The 11,951-nt window shown below is 36.8% G+C and overlaps 1 long non-coding RNA gene across 1 annotated transcript in view; it reads left to right on the top strand.

Moving 5' to 3' along the window:
* Positions 1-11,951, top strand: part of LOC309630145 — a 43,447-nt gene that overhangs the window by 165 nt on the left and 31,331 nt on the right. The window lies entirely within an intron of this gene.

Raw genomic sequence — 11,951 nt, 5'->3', positions numbered from 1 at the left:
GCCTTCCCCACCCCCCTTCCCCTACCACCCTCGAAATCTATCGCTTGTTGCTCCTTCCTAGCAGCCGTATCTCTACTGACATACAGAACTTATTATGTGAAGTTGAGCTGAAAATGGGATTGACTGTGGATTTCTGATTCAGTGTGGGTTCATCTCTGTGACTTGCGACAAGTCACTTAACTTCTCGGAGTTTCCTCTTACTTATCCTGGAGATAATGACCCCTATTCTATCCACGTAGCAAAACTGTTGGGAGGATTAAAATAAATAATTAATAGATGCCAACATACTTTGCAAAGCACAATTTCTCTTCCAAAAAAAGAAAATTAGCTTTTCTGTGCGTTACCATATTAGATCCATACAACATAAGCAGAAGAGTATTTTTCATTGGCATGAAATAATGTTTAATAGGAGAATGATGTTAGAAGTGTTCCCTGCCTGACTATAGGTCAGAAAAAAATGGTATTGAATAAACCTCGCAAAGAAACAATATCTTAGTTAAAATACTAAAACCTCTTATGTAAAATCCCTAGCACTCTTCAGGTGCTAAGAAGAAAAAAACATCCTTAGAGATACGAAAATAAGCATAAGGGCATTGTGTCTTGCTGCGAAAGATGATTTGGGGAAACAAGGAGGGTAACCTAAAAGGAAACGTTCTCCACCCCTACTGTCCTTCTCCTCTCCCCACTATCACCACAGAAAAAGGGCAACTTCAAATTGTATGGCAGGGTCTTTGGGTACCAGTCAGATACTCCTTAGGGGAAAACATGTAAACAGTATTTCCATAACTCAGGCAGGGAATGCTGGATCAGCTTGGGTGAAGCGTCTGGGGACATGTAGGTACGCTGGGAAATGGTTACTAGGCAGAGAAGGGGCCTAGGAAGTGTTGGCACTTGAAGTGATGAGGAGCAGGACTGCTGTTAAATTTACTCAACATTTTAATACTGTTTTCAAATATTTATTAAGCACTCGCCGCATGAAGCACACTGCACACTAGTCAGTCTTAGTCAATCTTCTAGGCTCAGTGGGGGAAACACAGAAGAAATGAAGGACAAGATGTTTGTCTCTGAGAAGCTGACAATCAGGCAATACAGAAAGAACAGACAGAATATGATAATATTTGCAAAGCAGTTTAATGATCAAATGAATATAGAGCAAAGTGAGCTCAGGAGAATGCAGGCTGAGGGAATGTAGAAAAAAAGAAACTTGAGACAAATCACTCACACTCCATTTTAAAGGAGCAGGGGGAAAAAAGTTCTGTTTTTTTCTGAGGTGTTTAAACATATTAGGAAAATAAAATGAAAAGCAGGAGCAGGTTGAAAATTCTAAAGACTACCTTGATAGTTTCAACAACCTTTTGTTAACAGATTAGATGCTGATCTAGGAAGAAGGGCATGTTAAAAAAAAAAAGAAAAAAAAGAAGAGTACATTGAGTACAAGCCACTGACAAAGTTAAAAAAAAAAAAAGACTTTTTAAGGTTAAGAGAGGGAGAGAGAGAGAGAGAAGAAACATCATTTTGTTTTGGATGAGTTAAGGGGATTATCTCCACATTTGCTTTTTTTTTTTAATGAAGTCATTTATTTATTTATTTATTTATTTATTTTTGGCTGTGTTGAGTCTTCGTTGCTGTGCACACAGGTTTTTGTCTGGTTTTGCGGCGAGCAGGGGCTAATCTTTGTTGTGGTGCGTGGGCTTCTCATTGTGGTTGCTTCTCTTGTTGCAGAGCATGGGCTCGAGGCGTGAGGGCTTCAGTAGTTGTGGCATGTGGGCTCAGTAGTTGTGGCTCGCGGGCTTAGTTGCTCCATGGCATGTGGGATCTTCCCTGACCAGGGCTTGAACCCGTGTCCCCTACGTTGGCAGGCGGATTCTTAACCACTGCACCACCAGGGAAGTCCCTCCACATTTGCTTAATTATCATACAGATCCCTTCAGATAACTGTTAAAAATATGAAGTCCTAGGTTTTGTTCTGCTCTTGTAGATTCAGAATTGGTCTTCAGGGGAACCCAGGAGTCTGTATTTTTTACAGTTTCTTGAAGGGATTCTTACAATAGTGCATGTTTGGGGAACATAGAGATGAATATAAGAGGTCTTCCTTTTCCCAGAAAAGGCCATCTTAGAGTGAATCTATTTAAGATGGAGACCTAGATTCTATAGTGAAAGAAAAAGACTTGATTGGGACTTTAGCTTGAAACAATACAACCAATTAATTATGAAAATGAATTTATCTTGTATTTAATACATTTTAGGTCACAATTACAACTGTGTGCTAATTCTGATAAATCAGGTGTTAATTTGTGGGGACATTATTTTTATGTAGCTCATTATGCTTCACTCATTTGATTTTTTGCAGCAGGGTCATATTTGCAAAAGTGCTGGAGGGCTTTGTCCAGTTTTCCCAAGGCTCTCTTAATCCTTTGAAACCAGATTATTTCCTTTTGAAACACTGATGTTATCATCATTCTTATTCATTTTTCTCTTTTTCATTTGCTACCTGGTCCAGCTGTAAGATCCCCCTGTATTAGGAACTTTGCATGTGGATCTAGCAGTTCACCAACATCACTTTCATCAATTTCATGAAATTCCACATCTTTTGCAAGATTTGCAATAGATTTCTATTGCATTCAAGAACTGGATATTTCCAAATGGATGACCAAGACTTCGATGGGGTGAATGTAGGCACTAGGGTTAGCAGATGGAATAATTTCAGTGAGCAGCAGTTTCACAGGTGGTCATATCATCAATGTGTATTTCATGTTTTGAAGATTTTTACTTCTCTAAGAAATCTCCTAATAGAATTTATCAGAATTTATTGGATTACAGGGACTAAATACATGTATCTGTACTTGGTCGGAAGAGGGGGGATGAAGTGGTGAAGTGTAGAAGGAGAGAAGTGCAGGGGTGGTTAAGCTATATAAATGCGGCAGGGTTTCAGGGAACAGAAGATGGACAGGTGAATACAGAAACTGTAAGAAGCAGATAAGTTCCAGCTTGCAACAATATGAAGAACATTCCTTCTCTTAATTGAGTAGGATCATATGTATATTTGGGAATAAACTCTTCACTTTGGGTTGAAAATAAACCCAATGCCCAGAGATTTAATTAATCAGTGATTAACAGCAGTTGACATTTAGTGAGTATTCTCTATTACTATTATTTTTTAAAATCTTGTCCTAACATTGAATGTTAGCAAAGGATATACTCTCAAGCTAATGAAAGGTCCCCTCTTTACAGGAGCCCTCTCCACTACCCTGGTAAGGACCGTAAAAATGTGTTCGCATGGTCATTCTGTTTTTGTAAAATTAGTAAAGCTAAGCTGTTTGAATCACAATTGCCTAAGACTGCTGTGTCTCTCCTCTCTGACTTCCCCCTTCTATCACATTTTTCTGCTGTTGGGTGGTATTGCGGTGGCCTTAGATATTTGGGGGATCTTACCAACAGAAGTTGGGGTTTAGTAAGATATATTTATTTGATTCACATCTTTGCCAGGTGGAGTTAAGTTATTGCTAGCCATCCAGGTACAGGATGGCTTCCAGGGATACTGCCATCACCTAGTGTGCCATGAAGGTTCAGGATGAGAGTTTGTATTGTGAGGTAAACTTGTCCTGTGAATCCTGGCCCTGGAAATAATGAGGGTAGAGGAAGAGAACAAGGTTTGAAATAAACAGAACTAGAAGCTAATTTGTAGAATGTTCTTCTAGTCATCACTGAATCTTTTTTTCTCAAAGATTTTTTCTCCCCTCCTTCTCCCCCAAATTATATAAACTTCAAATCCCATCAAACCTGGATCTTCCTGTTTGTCAGTCTTGAAGGAAGAGACTCAGAGGAGTGCTTTGTGAATTAATTTAATTGCAAGGAGATCCAGGAACATGGGGGTAGCAAGGCAAGTCATCTCTTTTTTCGCATAGCCACCCTGGGAACTTGTCTTCCAAAATTGAAACGAACAGCAGTTGCAAGGGACAATAAGAAAAATACTCCAGAGTTTTCAGAGTCTCACCTAAGCTCACGGATCCCACTTTCCCTTTGTTTATTACCTAGTGTTAACTCTTCCTTTAAACAAGGATATTATTGAGTCAGTTTGACACTATTCAATATAGATTGCCCCAAAGCACTACATGGGAGGTTGACTTTCATTGTATCCAACTCATCTGTGGCTCTTTGACTTGGACACTGTCCAAATTAGTCATGAATAAGATTATACAACTGTTTTTCTGTATCCCTAACAGATACACCTAGGTCAAAGAAGCTTATCATATTTGGAAAAGACTCACATAGAACTACTATCTTAAGAAGCAGATTGTATCCAGAAGACACTTTGAGACTACACAGCCTCTTACAAACATACATCACTTTCTACTTGTTTCTATCATAGCTTTTTAATAAGTCTTGATATTTCACGGGGCAAATCTCTCTGTTTTATTATAGTTCACAATTGTCTTAGCAACTTTTTTTTCCTTTTCTCTTTCAGAAGAATTTTAGTATTAAACTATCAAGTTCCATGAAAAAAAAATAATCCATTGGGATTTTTATTGGAATTGCACTAAAGTTATAGCTTGACCTGAGAACAAACATCCTTATAATATTGTATCTTCCCATTCATTAGTTAGGTCTTTTATTTCCTTCAATCATGTTTTGTAACTTTCTCTATAAAGAATTCTGCCCTCTTCTTTTAGATTAATTCCTGCTACATTATAGATTTCATTGCTATTGTTAATTGTTTATTTTTCCTATTATATTTCCTAAATGGTTATTGCTGGTATACGGTAATATTATTGATGTTGGTATGCTGATCTTGGAACCAGTACCCTTACTGAACTTTCTACCAGTCCTATTAGCTTTTCTATATATTCTTTTCAATTGTTCTGTGTAGTCAGTCATATCTTGTGAAAATAGCAGTCTTGCCTTTTCTGTTCCAAGTTTTATACTTCTTTTTTTCTCTCATTGCATTAGCCAGGACCTCCAGGACAATATAATAGTAAAAGTAGTGAATCTCCTATCTTGTTCCCAGCTCTAATAGGAAATCTTCTGTTAGTTCACCATTAAATATGTTTGCTGTGGGGTTGGTAGAAGCGCTCTATCAGGTTAATAAAATTCCCTTTTATTTCTTGCCAAAAGTTTTTTAAAATAATGAATGATTGTTTAATTGATCAAATGCTATTTCCACATTTCTTGATCTATATGTTTTTTCTCTGTTAATTTGTTAAAAAAGACAGAGAACCTTGGTAGGTTTTTCTGATGTGGTGTCATTTTGCATTCTGGAAGTAACTCTACTTCATGGTCATGTGTTTTTCAATATATTGATGAATTAAATTTATGAGCATTTTTTATAGAATTTTACCATTTATGTTCACAAATGAATTGGCTCTTCTTATTTTGTTCTTATGTACTTTTGGTAATATATTTAAACGAAATGAGTTGGATAGATTTCCTTCTTTTTTCTTCTTTTAACTCTCCAAAACGGTTTGTACAAGACAGGAACTATAATTCATGAAAGCTTAGTAAATTATCTAATAAAACTGTCTGAGTCTTCTATATTTTTTCAAGAGAGACTTTTGGCTATCAATTCAATTTCTGTAATGATTGTTGGTTTGTTCAGGTTTTCTTCTGGAATCATTTATTGTAATTTACATTTTCTCAAATATCTTTCTTTAAACTTATTGCCATAGAGTTTCTCATCTTATGATCTTTTCAGTCTCCATTGTCTTTTATAATTATGATCCTCTTTTTGCTTCTATTACTGTTTATTTATTGCTCCTTGTTTTTCTTCCTCAATACTGCTAGAGTTCTGTCTACCTTGTCTTTTCAAGAAACTATTTTTAATTTTCAAAATTATCTCTAATCAGTAATTTTTCCTCTTACACTTTTTTCTTCTATTTTTCTTGAGAGTACTCCAATGTTCTTCTTCCAGCTTCTTAAGCAGAATGCTTATCTCATTTATTTTTGTTTATATGTGTTTTATAATTTTTATGCATGTAATTCTGTACATTTTCATTTTAGCTACATCTCCACAAGTTTTTATTAGTATTTTCATTGTCATGTAACTCTGAGTATTTCAAAATTTCCATTATGCTTTTTTCCTCAACTCATTAGTTATTTAGAAATGCAAAAGATGTTTTGTTTTGTCTATCTTTTTAATGTTAATTTCTAGTTTAACAGAATTATTGTCAGAGAACTTTGTATAATATTAGCCCTTTGGGACTTCATATGTGATGAGTTTTTTGTTCAGTTTGTTTTGTTTTTAACACACCATTTTTTTTGAAATGTAACCTACATATAGAAAAATGCATTAATCGTACATATGCTGTTCAATGAGTTATTACAAAGTGAACACACCCTCATGATCACACAGTCATTTTTTTAAGTGATTTTTTAAAATTTATTTATTTTTTATTTATTTATTTTTGGCTGGGTTGGGTCTTCATTGCTGCGCACAGGCTTTCTCTAGTTGCGGCGAGTGGGGGCTACTCTTTGAAGTGGTGTGCGGGCTTCTCATTGCAGTGGCGTCTCTCGTTGTGGAGCACGGGCTCTAGGCGTGTGGGCTTCAGTAGTTGTGGCTCGTGGGCTCTAGAGCACAGGCTCAGTAGTTGTGGCGCACAGGCTTAGTTGCTCCGTGGCATGTGGGATCTTCCCGGACTAGGGATCAAACCTGTTTCCCCTGCATTGGCAGGTGGATTCCTAACCACTGCGCCACCAGGGCAGTCCCACACATAGTCATTTTTTAATTGAAGTATAGTTGCTGTACAATATTATATAAGCTACAGGTGTACAGTATAGTGATTCACAATTTTTAAAGGTTATATTCCATTTATTTTAAAGGTTATATTCCATTTATAAAGGTTATTATAAAATATTGGCTATATTCCCTGTGTATACATAGTCATTTTTATAATAGTTCCATGTGAGCTTTAAAAGAATGTATATCCTGTATTCATTGAGTGAAAGGTTAGATCAAGCTTGTTAATTGTGTGCTTTGGATCTCTCATATCTTTATTCATCTTTGTCTACTTGATCTATTTCTAACATAGAGTTGTGTTATAATCTTCCAGTGCCATTGTGGTTTGTTCATTTCTCCTTGAGCGAAATTAGAATACACAGGGTGGATTGAAGGTGATATGAAAACATTTTAATGTGCATGCATCTGTGAATTGTTTTTACCATAAAGACAAAGCAGTTCATACATAATGGTTCGCTCACTCCATCCACTTATTGTGCTGTATACAAACGAACCAGGAAAAAAGAAAGATTTCTGCTTAAAATATACAGTACACTTAGAAACACATCTGTCATGTAGACCTGAACAAAAGCTTATGAATATTACAATTTGCATTCTTCTTCTTCAGAGACAGTCTTTTCATCCTAGTCATATATCTGTTCTTACTAATAAAGTCACTTACATAAGGACATATTTGTACTTGAAAGGAACAATAAGTTTCCTACAAAGTGTAAGGTGACATTTTCTTGCAAGTTGTCAATTTAGCATAAAAGAGGGTTAATACTCTTAACTGAGGCTATGTCATGCCTTCTTCTTGGGATAAAGTTCTGCCCTACCATCATCTTTTGCTTGGGAAAAGCAGTAGCCTCCTAGTTGGTTTTCTTATACATGTGCACACTTGCCACACTTCCATTTTTTTTTCCCACACAGCAGCCAGAGTGACCTTTTAAAATATCTGTTATCCTATCTCTCCTAATTAAAGTCTTGCATAACTTCAAGATCCAGTGAGGTCTGCTCCCTACCTCTTCAGCTACACTTGGCTCCATGCTCCCCCATCACTGTCTGCGCTCCAGCCACACTGGCCTCTCTTCAGTTCTTTCCTTCCACAGGGCCTTTGCACCTACTTTTCGCTCTGCCTTAAACATTATACTCTACACTTCTATTCATCCTTCAGAACTCACTCAATTCTATATTCCCATAACTAACCAACAAGGTCAAATTCTCCTATGAGCTTTCATAGCACTATAGACCTCTTATTTACAGCACTAACTCCAATCCTAACTTTACATTTTGTATTATTTAGCTAATCCCTGTCTCTCCTCACCCCCCACATTAGAATGTAGGCTCTTTGAAGACCAGGACTACATCAGGCTTGGCTCAGCCTCCATCCCAACACTAGCGCAGTGCCTGGCACATCATAGCAGTGATGAATGAATAAATGACCAGTTGTCTATCTTCACTTCAAAGAGAATATATTAACCAAACATGCCTACACCCTTCTTGCTGCCTCTGCTTTCATCCCATCTTCACTTCCACGCCATACTCCATTCTCATCACCTCTCCCCCCTGTGCCTCCAACCCCAAATTAAAAATTCAAGGAAAAATCCATTGTCCAGTAATGTAGACTTTTACTGAAGATTTTGTGTAGTTACAGAGGAGGGGGTACATCACAAAGCAAAATGCCCTAACAATGCCCTTTTAACATCTCTGCTTTTCCCCCTAGTTCTTATTTCTACATCAGCTTTGAGGTGTCTCATCCCTCTTCTTTTGCCCCCTGCCAAGTCTGCTCTGGGATCCCCTCTAGCCAAGCTACCTCATCCTCTACCTGCCTCTGAGTCTATGCTCAGCAAAACAAAGCACAGCCATAGACTGAGCCACAACTCCTAGGGGCCTTGGTTTATAGGGCCTCTTGCATTTTTAAAAAATTTGGAACAGAAAACGTTGCCCCTTTTTCCACTTTTTCCTTTGCTTTATGATATTTTTCCCCCCATCAATGCGACTCTGTGCCCTCCCTGCTGTCTGTGGCCGACTGAAATATTATATCCATCAAAGTCCACTTCAAATGTCCAATAAGCAAAGGTGATTTTTCTCTTCCTTAAGTATGTTCACTACTTCTTTTATTCTACTTGTTATTTCAGGCAATGTTATGGTTGTTTTTCTCTCCCTCTCCTTTAAGAGCAAGTTCGGTTTCCTGTTTTACACGTGCCCTGAAGAGCGTGGCTCAGAACCCTGTGCACAGCCCGGCTCTAGTCCTGATTAGATTACAATGAAATTGTTCGTGTATCTTTTCTTAGGCTTTAGTAAAAGCCTCTTCAAGAAAGCGGCTAAATTTCATGTTTCCAAATGACAGCCAATGTTTCAATTTTGGAGTCAGCTAGCAGAACCTACTCCCTCCCGCCCCACCGCTGTGAAAGAGCTCTGTAGATATTGTGGGTGGGTGCAGTACAGCTTTGGTTTAATAGTCTTGGAGAGAAGTTCTCTCTCCAGCTAAAAGATATAGTTCACATTTTTGCCCGGGTAGACTCTAGCTTTCTAAAATGCAGCATCAGTCTCGCCCTTGAAAAACTGTCAGGGCCCCTGAAACAGAGTCTAACTCTTATGACTTCTTAAAAATGCCAGCGAGATGGCTAACGAAAAATGTTGGCGTACAAATTTAAGCTCCTGAGGTCTAGAGAGAGACCTATTGCTAGCACTCTATTCTGTTACCATTAGTGTGATCTTCAGGTGAACAGATCTTCTCAATGTTTCATAGTCACCTTGATCAAGCAAAATGGATGGAGGCCCAGTGATGAGGTTACTTCACTTATATATGGCTGAGGGCAGCTAAGATATAACTTACCATCACTTGCTCAGATTTCCTGCCAAATTATATTTATGTTCTCAACATAAAACTAAATATCTTTAGCTTCTTTTATTCCTATTAGCCTCTTCATTACCCTGGATTAAACATGGATAAAAAGTAAAATGAAGTTCTTTGGTTTATTTTTTAACATTTTTTCCATTCCAAATACATTTCATTATAGGAAAATTTTAAGATAGAATGAAAAATCAAAATATTTTTAAGAATCCATATTTCTACAACCTCAGAACAATCACAAGATTTTTTGTCATTTTTTCCAAACTTTGTTCTATGTAGAGGATGTTTTTAAAACATTGTAATCGTGCTATAGATATACTGTATGCTGCTTTTTCACTTAAGATTGTATGTAAGCATTTTTCTTTAGTCTTTATTATGGATAATAATATCCATATTATTATCCATAATATTATGGATACATAAAATTCCAACAAGAGCAAATAATTATAATTTACTTATCTCCTGTATTTGAACTTAAAGTTGGTTTTTTAAAAAAAAGAAAGTATAAATAAGTACTTAAATAAACTCCAATTTTCTAAACATTTTACATTTATTCATGGAGTTATTTGCTTTTCATTTTTAATTTAATTTTATTTTTTTAAACAGCAGATTCTTATTAGTCATCAATTTAATACACATCAGTGTATACACGTCAATCCCAATCTCCCAATTCATCACACCACCACCACCCCCTCCCCCCTGCCGCTTTCCCCCCTTGGTGTCCATACATTTGTTCTCTACATCTGTGTCTCTATTTCTGCCTTGCAAACCGGCTCATCTGTACCGTCTTTCTAGGTTCCACATATATGCATTAATATACGATATTTGTTTTTCACTTCCTGACTTACTTCACTCTGTATGACAGTCTATAGATCTATCCATGTCTCAACAAATGACCCAATTTCATTCCTTTTTATGGCTGAGTAATATTCCATTGTATATATGTACCACATCTTCTTTATCCATCCTTCTGTTGATGGGCATTTAGGTTGCTTCCATGACCTGGCTATTGTAAACAGTGCTGCAGTGAACATTGGAGTGCATGTGTCTTTTTGAATTATGGTTTTCTCTGGGTATATGCCCAGTAGTGGGATTGCTGGGTCATATGGTAATTCTATTTTTAGTTCTTTAAGGAACCTCCATACTGTTCTCCATAGTGGCTGTATCAATTTACATTCCCACCAACAATGCAAGAGGATTCCCTTTTCTCCACACCCTCTCCAGCATTTGTTGTTTGTAGGTTTTCTGATGATGCCCATTCTAACCAGTGTGAGGTGATATCTCATTGTAGTTTTGATTTGCGTTTCTCTAATAATTAGTGATGTTGAGCAGCTTTTCATGTGCTTCTTGGCCATTTGTATGTCTTCTTTGGAGAAATGTCTATTTAGGTCTTCTGCCCATTTTTAGATTGGATTGTTTGTTTTTTTGATATTGAGCTGCTCGCATATTTTGGAGATTAATCCTTTGTCAGTTGCATCATTTGCAAATATTTTCTCCCATTCTGAGGGTTGTCTTTTCGTCTTGTTTATGGTTTCCTTTGCTGTGCAAAAGCTTTGAAGTTTCATTAGGTCCCATTTGTTTATTTTTGTTTTTATTTCCATTACTCTAGGAGGTGGATCAAAAAAGATCTTGCTGTGATTAATGTCAAAGAGTGTTCTTCCTATGTTTTCCTCTAAGAGTTTTATAGTGTCCAGTCTTACATTTAGGTCTTTAATCCATTTTGAGTTTATTTTTCTGTATGCTGTTAGGGAGTGTTCTAATTTCATTCTTTTACATGTAGCTGTCCAGTTTTCCCAGCACCACTTATTGAAGAGGCTGTCTTTCCTCCACTGTATATTCTTGCCTCCTTTGTCATAGGTTACTTGACCATACGTGCGTGGGTTTATCTCTGGGCTTTCTATCTTTTTCCATTGATCTATGTTTCTGCTTTTCTGCCAGTACCATATTGTCTTGATTACTGTAGCTTTGTAGTATAGTCTGAAGTCAAGGGATCTGATTCCTCCAGCTCCGTTTTTTTCCCTCAAGACTGCTTTGGCTCTTCAGGGTCTTTTGTGTCTCCATACAAATTTTAAGATTTTTTGTTCTAGTTCTGTAAAAAATGCCATTGGTAATTTGATAGGGATTGCATTGAATCTGTAGATTGCTTTGGGTATTATAGTCATTTTCACAATATTGATTCTTCCAATCCAAGAACATGGTATATCTCTCCATCTGTTGGTATCATCTTTAATTTCTTTCATCAGTGTCTTATAGTTTTCTGCACACAGGTCTTTTGTCTCCCTAGGTAGGTTTATTCCTAGGTATTTTATTCTTTTTGTTACAATGGTAAATGGGAGTGTTTCCTTAATTTCTCTTTCAGATTTTTCATCATTAGTGTATAAGAAT

Source organism: Balaenoptera borealis (genome assembly GCF_965194805.1).
Source record: "Balaenoptera borealis genome assembly, chromosome: 5".
Classification (NCBI taxonomy): domain Eukaryota; kingdom Metazoa; phylum Chordata; class Mammalia; order Artiodactyla; family Balaenopteridae; genus Balaenoptera; species Balaenoptera borealis.
This window is presented reverse-complemented; position numbering and strand designations above follow the sequence as displayed.